Source organism: Cynocephalus volans, chromosome 10, assembly GCF_027409185.1.
Source record: "Cynocephalus volans isolate mCynVol1 chromosome 10, mCynVol1.pri, whole genome shotgun sequence".
In the NCBI taxonomy this organism is placed as follows: domain Eukaryota; kingdom Metazoa; phylum Chordata; class Mammalia; order Dermoptera; family Cynocephalidae; genus Cynocephalus; species Cynocephalus volans.
In genome coordinates, this window is record NC_084469.1 from 80,879,080 (window position 1) to 80,894,141 (window position 15,062).

General features: G+C 42.4%; 1 non-coding gene across 1 annotated transcript; it reads left to right on the forward strand.

Moving 5' to 3' along the window:
• The first annotated feature begins 7,837 nt into the window (after positions 1-7,837).
• On the forward strand, positions 7,838-7,977 carry LOC134389856 (small Cajal body-specific RNA 11). Its single transcript, XR_010024813.1, has one exon. It is a non-coding gene; the product is annotated as a small Cajal body-specific RNA 11 (non-coding RNA).
• The last annotated feature ends 7,085 nt before the right edge of the window (positions 7,978-15,062 follow it).

Genomic DNA, 15,062 nt, shown 5'->3' on the forward strand with positions numbered 1-15,062 from the left:
ATTGAGTTAACCAAGGAGGTGAAAAATCTCTATAACGCGAACTACAAACCACTGCTGAGAGAAATTAGAGAGGATACAAGAAGATGGAAAGATATCCCATGCTCTTGGATTGGAAGAATCAACATAGCGAAAATGTCCATACTACCCAAAGTGATATACAAATTCAATGCAATCCCCATCAAAATTCCAAAGACATTTTTCTCAGAAATGGAAAAATCTATTCAGACATTTATATGGAACAATAAAAGACCACGCATAGCCAAAGCAATGCTGAGCAAAAAAAAATAAAGCTGGAGGCATAACACTACCTGACTTTAAGCTATACTACAAAGCTATAATAACCAAAACAGTATGGTACTGGCATAAAAACAGACACACTGACCAATGGAATAGAATAGAGAATCCAGAAATCAACCCACACACTTACTGCCAGCTGATCTTTGACTAAGGCACCAAGCCTATTCACTGGGGAAGGGACTGCCTCTTCAGCAAATGGTGCTGGGATAACTGGATATCCATATGCAGGAGAATGAAACTAAATCCATACCTCTCACCATATACTAAAATCAACTCAAAATGGATTAAGGATTTAAATATACACCCTGAAACAATAAAACTTCTTAAAGAAAACATAGGAGAAACACTTCAGGAAATAGGACTGGGCACAGACTTCATGAATACGACCCCAAAAGCACGGGCAACCGAAGGAAAAATAAACAAATGGGATTATATCAAAGTAAAAAGCTTCTGCACAGCAAAAGAAACAATTAACAGAGTTAAAAGACAACCAACAGAGTGGGAGAAAATATTTGCAAAATATGCATCTGACAAAGGATTAATATCCAGAATATATAAGGAACTCAAACAACTTTACAAGAAAAAAACAAGCAACCCAATTAAAAAATGGGCAAAAGAGCTAAGTAGGCATTTCTCTAAGGAAGATATACAAATGGCCAACAGACATATGAAAAAATGCTCAACATCACTCAGCATCCGGGAAATGCAAATCAAAACCACATTGAGATACCATCTAACCCCAGTTAGGATGGCTAAAATCCAGACTATGAGGAGGCTGCGGAGATAAGGGAACTCTCATACATTGTTGGTGGGACTGCAAAATGGTGCAGCCTCTATGGAAAATGTTATGGAGGTTCCTCAAACAATTGCAGATAGATCTACCATACAACCCAGCTATCCCACTGTTGGGAATATACCCAGAGGAATGGAAATCATCAAGTCGCAGGTATACCTGTTCCCCAATGTTTATCGCAGCACTCTTTACAATAGCCAAGAGTTGGAACCAGCCCAAATGTCCATCATCGGATGAGTGGATATGGAAAATGTGGTACATCTACACAATGGAATACTACTCAGCTATAAAAACGAATGAAATACTGCCATTTGCAACAACATGGATGGACCTTGAGAGAATTATATTAAGTGAAACAAGTCAGGCACAGAAAGAGAAATACCACATGTTCTCACTTATTGGTGGGAGCTAAAAATTAATATATAAATTCACACACACACACACACACATACACACACACACACACACACACACACACAAAACCGGGGGGGGGGGGGGAAGAAGATATAACAACCACAATTATTTGAAGTTGATACGACAAGCAAACAGAAAGGACAGTGTTGGGGGCGAGGGGGGGAGGGAGAAGGGAGGGAGGTTTTGGTGATGGGGAGCAATAATCAGCCACAATGTATATCGACAAAATAAAAATTAAAAAAAAGAAAGAAAGTTGAGTAAGGTTTGCTTTGCTTGATGGCAGGTTTTCTGGCTGTCTTTTGCAGAGCTGACAGTCTACCGGATAAGCATTGTTTTGTGAAACTTGAGTTTCGGTTTTATACGCATATGTGTATGTGTCTTTGCGGGTACTAAGTGATGTAAAGTGTATTACCACTGTGGGTGGTGGGTCATTGGGTTATTGTCATCTCCCTCTACTACAATGTAAGCTGATGGGCACAGACATTTGTCTTCTCTGTCCTACCCCTAACGTTTTGAACAGTTTCTGGCACAAAAATATTGAATGTTGAATGAATGAAAGAAAGATGATCTGACTGAAGAAATGAAAAACAAAGAAAAGGAGAGGGAGGGAGGAAAGGGATGGAGTGACTGAGAAAAGGAAAGGAAAAGGAAAAAGAAAGGTGAGCCATATTGCACACAGGTATTGATATTCAATGCTGTACCCCACAGATACGTACTATCAATTACCTCTCAATTCTAAAAAAACAAAAAAATAAAAATGGTGAGCAAAGGCTGTGCGTGGTCCTGCTCCCCCTCACGGGCAGGGGCGCTGTGGAGCGTCTCTGCAGCATGTCTGTGCGGCCCTGAGGGCGTGGTGGGCGGGGCCTGCTAGGGGCGGGGCCTCAGCGCGCAGGGCGAGGTGGGAGTAGACCGAGTGGCGGGAAAGGCCACGCTAGGCTACCCCAGCGAGCTGTGGGGGCGCTGCCCGTGGCCGGCAAGGTAAGTGTCCTTGCCAAGGGCAGGTGGGCCTGTTCTGGCCCCACTGCAGTCCCTGTGCCCCTGACCACCTCACAGATAGGGAGCGTGGGGAGGCCCAAACGGGGCCTCAGATTTCCGGCTTCTTGCAGCCTCAGTTTACCCAGCTGAGAAAGGGGAGGGTGGGCAGGACTTATTGGCTCATAACTCGGGAAGCTCCACAGCCGCTCAGGGACCCTCCTGCCTCCTCTACAGCCTCTAGGCCTGTACCCTTGCTTTTCCGCCTTGGCGTGTCCTCACGTGCAGGTTGGTGCCATCTGGATCATCCTTTCCTTGGCAGTTTACCTCCATGGGAGAAACCTGCTTGCCGGCTTTCTGCGGCTGTCTCCATTCATTCTTTCCCCCAGTGTTTATTGAAACGGCGAATTTGACCCTTACACCAGGCTCTTGAAGTCCTAAATGTGAATCTGGATGGACCACTGACGAACTGTGTGATCCTGGGCAAGTTACTTTACCTCTCTGTGCCGCTATTTTCTCATCCCTAAAATGGGGATAATAACCGAATGTACCTTGTAGGATCTTCTGCTGGTTTAATGAGTTAATATGGATCAAGGTGTACGGCAGAGAGAACCTTCCGTTACAGCATTGTCCATATGCCTCTGCTTCCCTGTTACCATGGTTGTAATTTGCTTCTGTGATTATTTAATTAGTATTCGACTGTTTAATGTTTGATTAATACTTCTTCCCTAGGAAGGCAGGATGGAGGAAAGATATCTTTGCCCACTTCGTATCTCAGCACCTAGCACGGTGTCTGACTGGAGTAGTCTGAGGCTTGTGTTCTCCGCACTGGGTTGGCTCTGCCTTTGGTCTGAAGGAGGCATTTCAACAAGTGCAGCAGGGTTGGGTCTTGTTTAGGAGCTCGGTCAAGGTCAATACAGTAGTCCTCCTTATCCAAGGTTTTGCTTTGCACCGTTTCGGCTACCTGAGGTCAACCGTGGTCGAAATATTATCCGGAAAATTCTGGAAATAAACAATTCATAAGTTTTATATTGCATGCTGTTCTTAATAGCATGATGAAATTTTGTGTTGCCGTGCTCTATCCAGACTGGGACATGAATCATCTGTTTGTCCAGGTATCCACGCTGTATAAGGTACCTGCTCATTAGCCACTTAGTAGCCATCTTGGTTATCAGACGGAAGAAACAGAGTACCGTATATATAGGGTTCGATTCTATCTGTGGTTTCAGGCATCCACTGGACCATATTCCCCGTGGATAAGGGGGGACTAATATATTACCCTTGAAGGACTTGGTTCTTGAGATCCCCAAACTTTTTTATTCCCGCGATTTTTTTTGTTATCTTTGTATTTCAGCTTTGTCCCAGTCCCAGGAGCGGCGGAAGCCAAGACTGTTTTTGCAAGGTAAATACCTCCTTCTTTCCCATAATGGAGGAATGAGAGTGGAAACGAGGCAACCTGAAATTCAGTGTTGGCTTTCTAATGGCCCCTCAGTTAGTGCTGAAAATACACTGGAATCCCCAGCATTTGCTCTCGGTGCGTGGCCACTAGATTCTACAAGGAGGTCTCATTTTGCCAGTTCCTATGACATTTTGCTAACTGCTGTGCTGACCCTGTTCCTGAGCTCTTGGTGGAAAAACAGATTTCCCCCTTGTACACTTGTAAGTTGACAGGTGAAATATTTTTCATTATACTTCTAAAGAGCTGCAAAAGATATCATTACCATCCTATCCTGTATTTCTTGCATTTGTTTTTTTTAAAAGATGACCAGTAAGGGGATCTTAACCCTTGACTTGGTGTTGTCAGCACCATGCTCACCCAGTGAGTGAACCGGCCATCCCTATATAGGATCCGAACCTGTGGCCTTGGTGTTATCAGCACCACACTCTCCCGAGTGAGCCACGGGCCGGCCCCCTGTATTTCTTGCATTTGTGTTTTAACTATATTTTGAGCAAAGTCTAGGAGTTGCAGATTTAGCTTATTTGGCTTAACGGAAACTGTCTGGCAAAGCATATAACTGGCCAACTTGGGCCTCACTGTCTAACCCAGAAGTCTGACTTCATTTTTTCAAAAAAGCTCTACTGAGGTATAATTTGTGTATCATAAAATTCACTCATTTTAAATTTAATGATTTTTGGTAAATTTACATTTACCATTACCACCATCAATTTTAGAATACGGTGTTTTCATCACACCAAAAAGATGCCCTGTGCCCATTTTCAGTCACTCCCTACCTCATGAGGCAACTAATGATCTGTTTTCTGTTTCTGTGAATTTGCCTTTTCTGGCTATTTTATGTAAGTGGAATCTTAATCATATAATGCTTTGCCTTTTGTGACTGGCTTTTGCTTTAGCATCATGTTCTTCAAGTTCATCCATTTTGAAGCATGTATCTGTACTTAATTCCTTTTTATTGCTGAATAATATTTCATTGTATGGATATACCACATTTTTCTTTTTTTATCCATTCACAAGTTGATGGGCATTTGGATTGCTTCCATTTTTGGGCTATTATGAATAATGTTGCTATGAACATTCACATAAAAATCTTTGTATGGACATATGTTTCATTCTCTTGGGTATACAGGCGTGGAATTGCTTTGTGATATGATAGATTTATGTTTAACTTTTTAAGAACCTGCCAAACTGCTTTCTAAAGTGACAACATTTCACTAGCAATATATGAGGATTCCACTTCCTCCACATCCTCACCAACACTTGTCTTTTTTATTATAGCCATCTTAGTAGGTGTGAAGTGTTATCTTGTTGTGGGTTTTTTTCTTTGTGGATTGTTGTTATTGCAGTAAAATACACATAACATAAAATTTGCCATTTTAATCATTTTTAAGTGTATAGCTCATTAGTGTTAAGAATATTAATATTGTTGTGAAACATCTCCAGAACTTCATCTTGCAAAACTGAAACTCATTACCCGTTAAACAACACCCCATTTCCCTTACTGTCAGCCCTTGGCAACCACCATTCTACTTTCTGTTTCCATGATTTTGACTACTTTGGATATCTCATATAACTGGAATCGTACAGTATTTGTCCTTTTGTGAGTGGCTTATTTCACTTAGCATATTGTCTTCAAGGTTCATCCATGTTGTAGCATTGTCAAAATTTCATTCCTTAGTAGCTATCTTTTATGTGTGAAGTGACATCTCATGGTGGTTTTGATTTGAATTTTCCTAATGATGCTGAGCACATTTTCATGCACTTTGTGCCACGTGTACATCTTCTTTGAACAAATGTCTACTCAAATTCTTTGCCCATTTTTAAATTGAGTTATTTGTCTGTTGTTGAATTGTATGAGTTATTTATATTTACCATATTTGCACTGGATACAAGTCCTTTATCAGATTTTTGATTTACAGTTCTTTTTTTATGTATACAGTTATTTTCTTTTTCTTTCTTTTTTTTTTTTTTTTTCCTTACCGGTAAGGGGATCGCAACCCTTGGCAGGGTGTTGACTGCACCACGCTCAGCCAGTGAGCGCACCAGCCACCCCTATATAGGATCCGAACCTGGAGCCTCGGTGCTACCAGCGCTGCACTCTCCCGAGCGAGCCATGGGGCTGACACTATATACAGTTATTTTCTTAATGATGTCTTTTGAAACACAAAATGTTAAAATGTTGAAGTCCACCTTGTTAGTTTTTCAGTGCTTGTACTTTTGGTGCCCTATCTAAGAAATCATTCCCTAACCCAAGGTTTTGGATGTTTATTCTTATGTTTTCTTCTAAGAGTTTTATACTTTTGGGTCTTTCATTTTGACCTATGATCCATTTTTAGTTGATTTGTGTATATGGTGTGACCTTAATTTTTTTTTTTTTTTTTAAAGATGACCGGTAAGGGGATCTTAACCATTGACTTGGTGTTGTGAGCACCACGCTCAGCCAGTGAGCGAACCGGCCATCCGTTTATGGGATCCGAACCTGGGGCCTTGGTGTTCTCATCACCACACTCTCCCGAGTGAGCCACGGGCCGGCCCGGTGTGACTTTAATTTTAATTCAAACAAACTTGCTAGTGTTCATGCCCATGATGAACATTTCACTATTTTCTTCTAATATGGACCGTACTGGGAAGTGGATGAAATAAGGCCTCATTCCCTTCAGTATTTCATGTTGAAACTCTTTGCTTTGCTCTGCCCTCTCTACTTTCTTTAATCTACTTCTTAAGTTTTTATACCCAGATAAGATTCTGGATAGTGAGAGGTAGATCTTTCTTTTGTACAGTAGAGTGCGGTGAATATGCAAGAGGAGAGGTTATGGAGATCAAAGGCCCTTTCTCAGCCTGTTAAACTGGGTCAATTTGGGAAAGAGCACTGATAGAAGTGGTGGGTCTGAAAAGTATCCATGCTCATGAACCCCACAGAATGTGTTCCTATCCCAACATTTGTGTACTGATTTGAAGCCTGCTGCTTAAGATTCAACTCAGGTGTCACCTTTTCCAGGAAACATTCCCTGATTTCTCTCATTGTGTTCCTTCCTCTCTCCCCAAAAGACCCGTGCACATGACCCTTTGTTTTACTCCCTTAAACTATATTTATTAATTCATTCAACCAACAAATGTTTGATTAAGTACCCCCTATGTGCAAGGTGCAGTGTTTGGCCCTGAAGATATTATGGTGGGCGAAGAAAGAGGTCATTCCTCTCTTCACAGAACACTCAGTCCAAAGGGGGAGACAACATTAATGAAATAGTCACACAAATAACTGGAAAATTACAAGTATGGTAAATACAGAGATGTACATAAATTTTCTGTAGCATGAGCTCCCAAAGAAGGAAGTGCCCTGACTTGTCAGGGAGGTCAGGAAGGCCTTTCTGAGGAAATGAGATTTAACTGAGTTAAAGGAAGGGCAAGGAGGTGTGAATGGAGAGTGATGATTGGGTAGGGATTCCTGATGGTGGTCACAGCATGTGCAAAGGCCCTGGGCTGGCTCCAGGGTTCCTGGGAACTACCAGGTAGAGGGACTGAGAAGACAATTAAGAAGTGGGCACTGTGCTCAGGCAGCAAGGACCTAAAAAGGCCTTGTATTCTGGATTATAGATATTTAAATCTCAGAGCAAAATTTAAAAAACGTAGCTGTAAGTTTTTGTGACCTTGGATTAGACAATGGTTTCTTAGATATGATACTTAAAGCATAAGCAACAAAAGAAAAACAAGATTAATTGGACTTCATCCAAATTAAAAATTTTTGTACTTCAAGGGCTCTATCAAGAAAGTAAAAAGCCAACCTACAGAATGGGAAAAAATATGTGTAAATCATGTCTCTAAAAAGGGTCTTGTATCCAGAATATGTAAAGAACTCTTGCAAATCAAGAACAAAAAGATAACCCTGTTTTAAAATAGGCAAAGTCTCATCTTGGCCTATGCTTTTTCTCCTCCCCTGTACTCAGTTATAACTGGGAAGTCTGGCAGGATGCAAAACAATCTCCCTCTCAGTTTAGGAGGGCCGTCCTAAGAATAGGGCTGGCTCTTAAAGGTTCAAGAGGACAATTTAAGAGGAAAAAAAAAAAAAAAAAGGAAAAAAAGAGAAAAAGGAAAAAAAATGGGCAAAGGATCTGAATAGACATTTCTCTAAAGGAGATATATGAGGGACTTCAAAAAGCTTATGGAAAGGTTCTTAATATCTTTTATTTTTATTTCCCACCAACTTTTTGAAGTACGCTCATACAGATGGGCAACAAATGCATGAAAAGATGCTCAACATCTTCAGTCATTAGGGAAATGCAAATCAAAACCACAGTGAGATGGCACTACCCGCGAGGATGGTAATAATAATGATGGTAGGGTCTTTGTTCGGGCACCTGTAACAAAATACCGTGAATTGTGTGGCTTATAAACAACAGAAATTTATTTCTTACAGTCCTGGAGGCTGGGAAGTCCAAGATCAAGGTACCAGCAGATTCGGTGTCTGGTGAGAGAGAGTGCTCCCTGGTTCCTAGATGACTATCTTTTCACTGTAACCCACATGGCTAAAGGGCCAAGGGGTTTCTCTTGGACCTCTTTTATAAGGGTACTCATCCTATTCATGAGGGCTCTGGTTCCATGACCTAATCATCGCCCAAAGGCCCTACCTTCTAATAACATCACCTTGGAGGTTAGGATTTCAACACATGAATTTTGGGGGGACATAAACATTCAGACCATAGCTGATAGTAATGATAAAACAGACTATAACAAGTATTGGCAAGAGTGTGGAGAAACTGGAGCTCTCATACATTACTATTATAGTGGGAATGTAAAATGGTACAGCCTTTGTGGAAAATAGTCTGGCAGTTTCTCAAAAAGTTAAACATACAGTATTATGTTACATGAGTATAATCCAGAAACTCCATACCTAAGTGTATACACAAGAGAGCTGAAAATATGTACTCAAACAAAAACTTTTACACAGGTGTTCATAACAGCATCATTTATAGTAGCCCCCAAGTGGAAACAACCCAAATGGTGAATGGATAAACAAAATGTGGTATATCCATACAGTGGAATCTTATCCATAAAAAGGAAGGTTGGTGGTTGTGTGGGGGAAAAAACACAAATAGAAGCATTTTTTCCTAAACTCTTACTCAGGAACAATCACAATTAACACAGAAGACCGATTTCTGTGGCCAAATGTGGGGAGTTCTCCCACCAGCAAGCAAGCAACCAGCCAGTTCTGCAGCTGACACCAACTGGGTGTCCTTCAATTCAATTCTAACACTACCTACCTAGAGATAGTGTCAGATCCCACAGGTTGAGATCTCAGTCCCCAAGACTATCCCCCACTTCAGATGCCAGATACAAGCCTCAGGTTGTCTTACTGTGCTTCTGACTGACTGGTTATACATTGGGGTTCCCATGACTCTCTCCTTGGGTTTGATTGATTTGCTTAGCGGCTCACAGGACTCAGGGAAACACATTTACTGGTTTATTATAAAGTACATCACAAAGGATACGGATGAAGAGATGCATAGGGCGAGGTATGGGGAAGGGGCACGGAGCTTCCATGCCCTATCTGGGCCCCACCTTCCAGGAACCTACACATGTTCAGCTACCTGGAAGCTCCCTGAACCCTGTGCTCTTGGGTTTTTATGGAAGCTTTGTTACGTAGGCATGATTGAAGCATGGACAACTTTGTAGAAATGTGATTGGACAAAAGGGATATGATCTAACACTAACGGACTGAGTAAGGGAACCCAGCAAGGCCTGTGTGTTCAAATTCTTCTTGGCTTCTCTCAGCAACATTTCTTCCTTGGGGTATGGGGTGGGACCCTTTCTTGAATGGAGGTCTTATGACATACAGTCAGATAAGGTAGGTCAGAAGATTTCTTTCTAGCTAGCTCCAAAACAAAGGTGGAAGAAGGTTAGAACAAGCCAGGAACCGTGGATGAAAACCAAAATATACATATCTTAACATCACGGTAGTGTATCCTACAATGTGGATAGTCTTGAAAACATGCTAAGTGAAAGAAGCAAGACAAAAAAGAGGACATATTATACGATTTCAATTACATGAAACGTCCAAAATACACAAATCCATAGAGACAGAAAGTAGATTAGTGGTTCTCAGGGGCTGGGAGGAGGGCAGAATAGAAAGGGACTGCTACTGGATTTCTTTTTGAGGTGCTGAAAATGTTCTAGAATTACATAAGTGGTGATGATTGCACAAATTTGTGAACATACTAAAAACACATAAAATTCACCTTTAAAAGAGTGAATTTTATGGTATGTGAATTATATTTCAATAAAAATTTCTCAACCTAGTGTTTCTTTTGCCTTCTTATTTTAATGCTGAGTTTCATTGTTTCTGTCTTTTAATATTAGACATCTCAGCATCTTTTAGGAGGTAAATAAATAAATTAATTCATTGAGGAAAAAAAAAATCCTTGCTGGCTCCAAATGCTGGGTGTGTTGTGGTGGGTTGGCTTTACCCTGTCTCCTTCATAAGGCAACACATAGTTCTGAAAGGAGAGAGAGAGAATCAAAGCGGAACTGAAATCAGTGAAATAAAACTTATTTTTTTTCCCCACTGTGGTTTTTAGTTCCTACTTACCAATTTTCCTTTTCTCTTCAGTTCATGGGACTTTCTGCCAGTGTTCCCTTGATCTTCCCTAGATGGTTTTATTGACTTACACTATTTTTTTTTTTTTTTTTTAGCAGAGAAATAGAGCTGGTAGGGTTTCTCTGGGTTGTAATTAGCTGGTCTTCATTGCTATGTTTGCTTGAAAATTGGCTATAATGGGGTGGGCTGGAGGCAAGCATTGCCATTTGTAAAAGTTTCATTGTGCTGTTGATATTGTGAAAATAGTTTTATAATTTAATCTTAAAAAAATAAAAATCTGTTTTTCTAGAACTTAAGATGTCTTCTTTGGTCAGGCTTCATAAAGGACAATATGGAAGACCTTCAGTAGCTAAAAGGTAAAGTGAAATATTCTTTAAATGTGTGTCTTGTTGGTTTTTAGGTGTTCCTGGGGTTGAATAGCAAAATTAGATGAAGACATAAATGCAGATATCAAGATTTAATTTTGGCAGTTGTTGCTGATTTCACTTTAGTTTTAGTTTATATAATTAGAAAAAGTACATCTTTTTCAATCTTTTCTGATTGTGAAAGTAATACAAATTAAAAAAAAACTTTTCATTTTGTAATAATTGTGGACTCACAGGAAATTGCAATAAATATTTGTTTTTAAATATTCAAACAATACTGAAATGCATACTACATGTATGTTTGAAGGTAGTCTGAAAACTTAATTGCTTATGAAAACTCATTAACATTTTACCTCTGCAGATGCCAAAATAAATACCTTCAAATATTTGCACTTTCCTGCCCCCTTCCCTGTTGTTTTTATTACATTACTTACAAGCTCTGTGGCCCTCACTCAGAGCTTAGTTACTCCTAGAGAGCCTGAATTGGGCCCCCGCAATGCACCGTGGCCTCACTTGTCAAACTTTAGGATGCCTAAGAATCACTTGAAGAGCTTGTTAAATGCACTTTCCCAGGCCCATCCCTGCTTTTTTTTTAAGGCCTAGGGCCCGGGGAACTGCGTTTTTAAGTACTTAGGTCAGGTGACTCATGCTATTAGTTTTGGAACCGTTTTAAGAATCGTGCACTACCAAATTGCTGGTACCATTTCTCTGGGAAACCTTGTAGCCTGCTAAGCCCAGTTGCAGCTAGCACTGATATCTGGCTGGTTGCTCTTGGTTGTAGTTAGGGTGCCTGTCAGACCCTTCGGCTGGCCCTGTTACAGCCCTAGTGTTTAGCCTACTCCTTGGCTTTTTTCTTTTTTTAAAACTTTTTATTTTGAAATAGTTATAGATTAAAGGAACCACAATAAAGATACAGAATTGTTCTATCACCACAAAGATATCCCTCACGCTACCCCTACATAGTTATAGCCACTGCTCTCCCCACAGCATCCCTAAGCCTTGTCAATCACTGATTTGTTCTCTATCTCTATACTTTTGAGAATGTTACATAAATGAAATCATATAGTCTGTGCCCTTTATGGGGGGGGGTCTGGTGAGGTTGAGTCACTGACCTTTCGACTCTGTCCCCTACCAGGTTGGTTTTTAAAAATTAATTAATTAATTAATTATTATTTTTTACATTCTAAGATGTTGCAGAGCAGTAGGAAGGGAAGGGGTGAGGGGGGTAGGGTAATGGAGGTGGGAGTGGAAAGCAGGGCTGAGGCCCACGGGGGTCCCCCCCTCTGGCTCAGGGACCTGAGGGGTTTCTGGCAGTGGCAGGGTCATCACTGGGCTGGATGCAGATGTTGGGGGTGTGTGGCTGAGGTCCTCAGACCCCCCCCCATCCCAGCTAGGGAACCCAGGGGGCTTTTGGCAGTTCTAGGTTTTATAGGTGTTCTTTGGTGGTGTTACACGTTTACTGGTTAATATCAGAACTTTCTCTAATCTGTGGGTTTTTTGTGTTTTCTTTCACTTCTGTGTTGGATTGTTAGCTACCCCCACCACTTAAACTCTGCACTGGAACTAATTTGCTGTCATTTTGTTACTTCTGTGGGGACCGGCACTTGAGCCCTGTGGTTGAGCTAAATTGCGGCTTTGTCGCTATTTCCCTGGGGAAGGCTTTTTGTGCAGCTCAGGTTTTAATTGTTGACCTTGTAAGCACTTCTGGGTCTTGTGAGGTCAGATACACCTGGGTTGTGTGGAAACTCTGGTCTGGGCCTGAGTCTTTTCAGCAAACTGCACCCCCAGCAATTCTATATTCCTGACCAGTTTCTGCTGAATGGGACTGTGCTGATTGGAGGGCAGATCAGCTGTGTTCTGCCAGTGGGCCAGTTTCCCCCAACCCCCACACTCCAAACACTTCCCATAGGATGGGCCGTGTGCAGGTCCCTTGCAATGACTCACTGGCCTCTGAGTTGTTCCTTTTTTCAGTTGTCTGTGGCCCTTCACTCCTATGTGAGTCCACGGGAACCCTGTCAGTGGTTTTGCTGGCCCCGGGGCCACCAAAGCCTTCCTCTCCCCTGCAGTCTCAAAGCAACTTTGTATGAAGGGCACAGCTGTGGCTTTTTCAGTTCTTGCTCCGTGTGCTCACCAGGACCAGCCTTGAAATAGTCGGGGCTTGAAACAGTCAGAGCAGTCCTTTTTTTTCCTCTCATCACGAGTTCTCCTGCCTTCATGAACCCCGTAGGTCTCTCCTCCTCTTCCCGTGAGCTCTAGTAGCCCCAGCTTGGCTGTTGTTGCTTTTTAATAGTTGTAAATTGGTTGATTGTGAGAGAGAGTGATGTTGGGGACCGTCTATTCTGCCATCTTGGTTCTCTGCCCCTCCTTATGCTCCTTGGTGTTGAGTGAGTGAATGAATGTTCATTTACTTTCTCCTCCCTTGGCACATTTGAAGTGGTAAATAAGCAGCAGTCATGTATACTATAGCCTTATGCCAAAGGAAAGTAGGGAAAAAACTGTAAAATGCAGACAGGAACATTCAGAACATTTGGAACATGTATTAGTTTTCTCTTGCTGTTGTGACAAATTTCCACGAATTTACCTACTTAAAAGAACACGGGTTTATAAGTGCACCATGGACCTCACTAGGCTAAAGTCAATCAAGGTGTCAACAAGTTGCACTTCTTTCTGGAGAGGATGTAGGAGAGAATCTGTTTCCTTGCTCATTCAAATTGTTGGCAGAATTCAGTTCCCTGTGCTTTGGTTATAGGACTGAGGTCTCCATTTCCTTGCTGGCTGTCAGCTGAGGACCATTTAGAGGCCATTCGCATTCCTTGCCTTGAGGCCCCCTTCTTCCATCTTCAAAGCCAGCAATAGCGTGTCCCACTCACACTTCAAATCTCTCCTCCAACTTATGTCTGACTGCAGCCCAGAAATGTTCTCTGCTTTGAAGGACTCCTGTGATCAGAGTGGCCCATTCCGATATCCAGGCAATCTCCCATCTCAAGGTCTGTAACCTTAATCACACCTCCAGAGTCCCTTTTTGCCATGTAAGTTAACAGATCCACAGACTGCAGGGATTCAGGTGTGGAGGTCTTTGGAGGCCCTAATCTTTTGCCTGTCACAGGCCATTTAAAACAAGATGTCTGACTTCCAGTCAAGAAGGCAGAATAGACGGTTCCTAGTGTTACTCTCTCCCACAAATCAACTGATTTAAACTATAAAAATATAACATCAAGTGCACATGGAACGGGGGAGACATCCAGCGGGGGAGGGAGAAGCTCCGCGGAGACCACATGCCCTGCGGAGCTGCCGTCACACGATCCGGCAGATAGGCTTCACCACCGCCATCTGGCTCCATTCCCAGCCCAGCCCAGTGTGCACAGAGTGGGAGATGTCCGGCAGGGGAGGCGGAGGCTCCGCAGAACCCACACACCCTGTGGGGCCGCCACTGCGTGATCCAGCAGGTAGGCTTCACCTCAGGCACCCGACTCCATTCCCAGCCCGGCCTAGCGTGCACAGAGCAGGGAGACATCCTGCAGGGGAAGGGGAAGCTCTGCAGAGACCACACGCTCTGCAGTGCCTCAGCGCATCCCAGCAGCCCAGGCCAGAGCACACGGAACAAGGAGAAGTCCAGCACAGGAGGTGGAAGCTCAGCAGAGACCACACACCCTGCGGTACTGCCCCATGATCCAGCAGCCCGGCAGAGTCCAAGCTGACCAGAGAGGTGGCTCCCCGGAGAGGCCCAAGACCTGAGGCAACCACACACGCAAGGCACTAGTGGCCAACTGAGTAGTCACTGAGGTAGCCATACCAAATTGGCAACCACAGCAACATCTTAGTCAGTCAGTAATGTCAACCCTGTGGACTGTGAACCCCCCTGCCACAATGAATAAACATCAAAGAAAAGATACCAGAAATATGAAAAATCAAGAAAGTACACCACCAAAAGAAAATAACTCTCAAACTCTAGATCCTATAGAACAAGAAGCCCTTGAAATGACTGACAAGGAATTTCGAGTGATAATTCTAAGGAAACTGAATGAGATACAAGAAAACTCAGCTAGACATCATGATGAAACGAGGAAAAGTATACAGGACCTGAAAGAGGAAATGTACAAGGAAATCAGTGCCCTGCAAAAAAATGTAGCAGAACTTGCTGAACTGAAGAAGTTATTCAGCGAAATAAAAAAC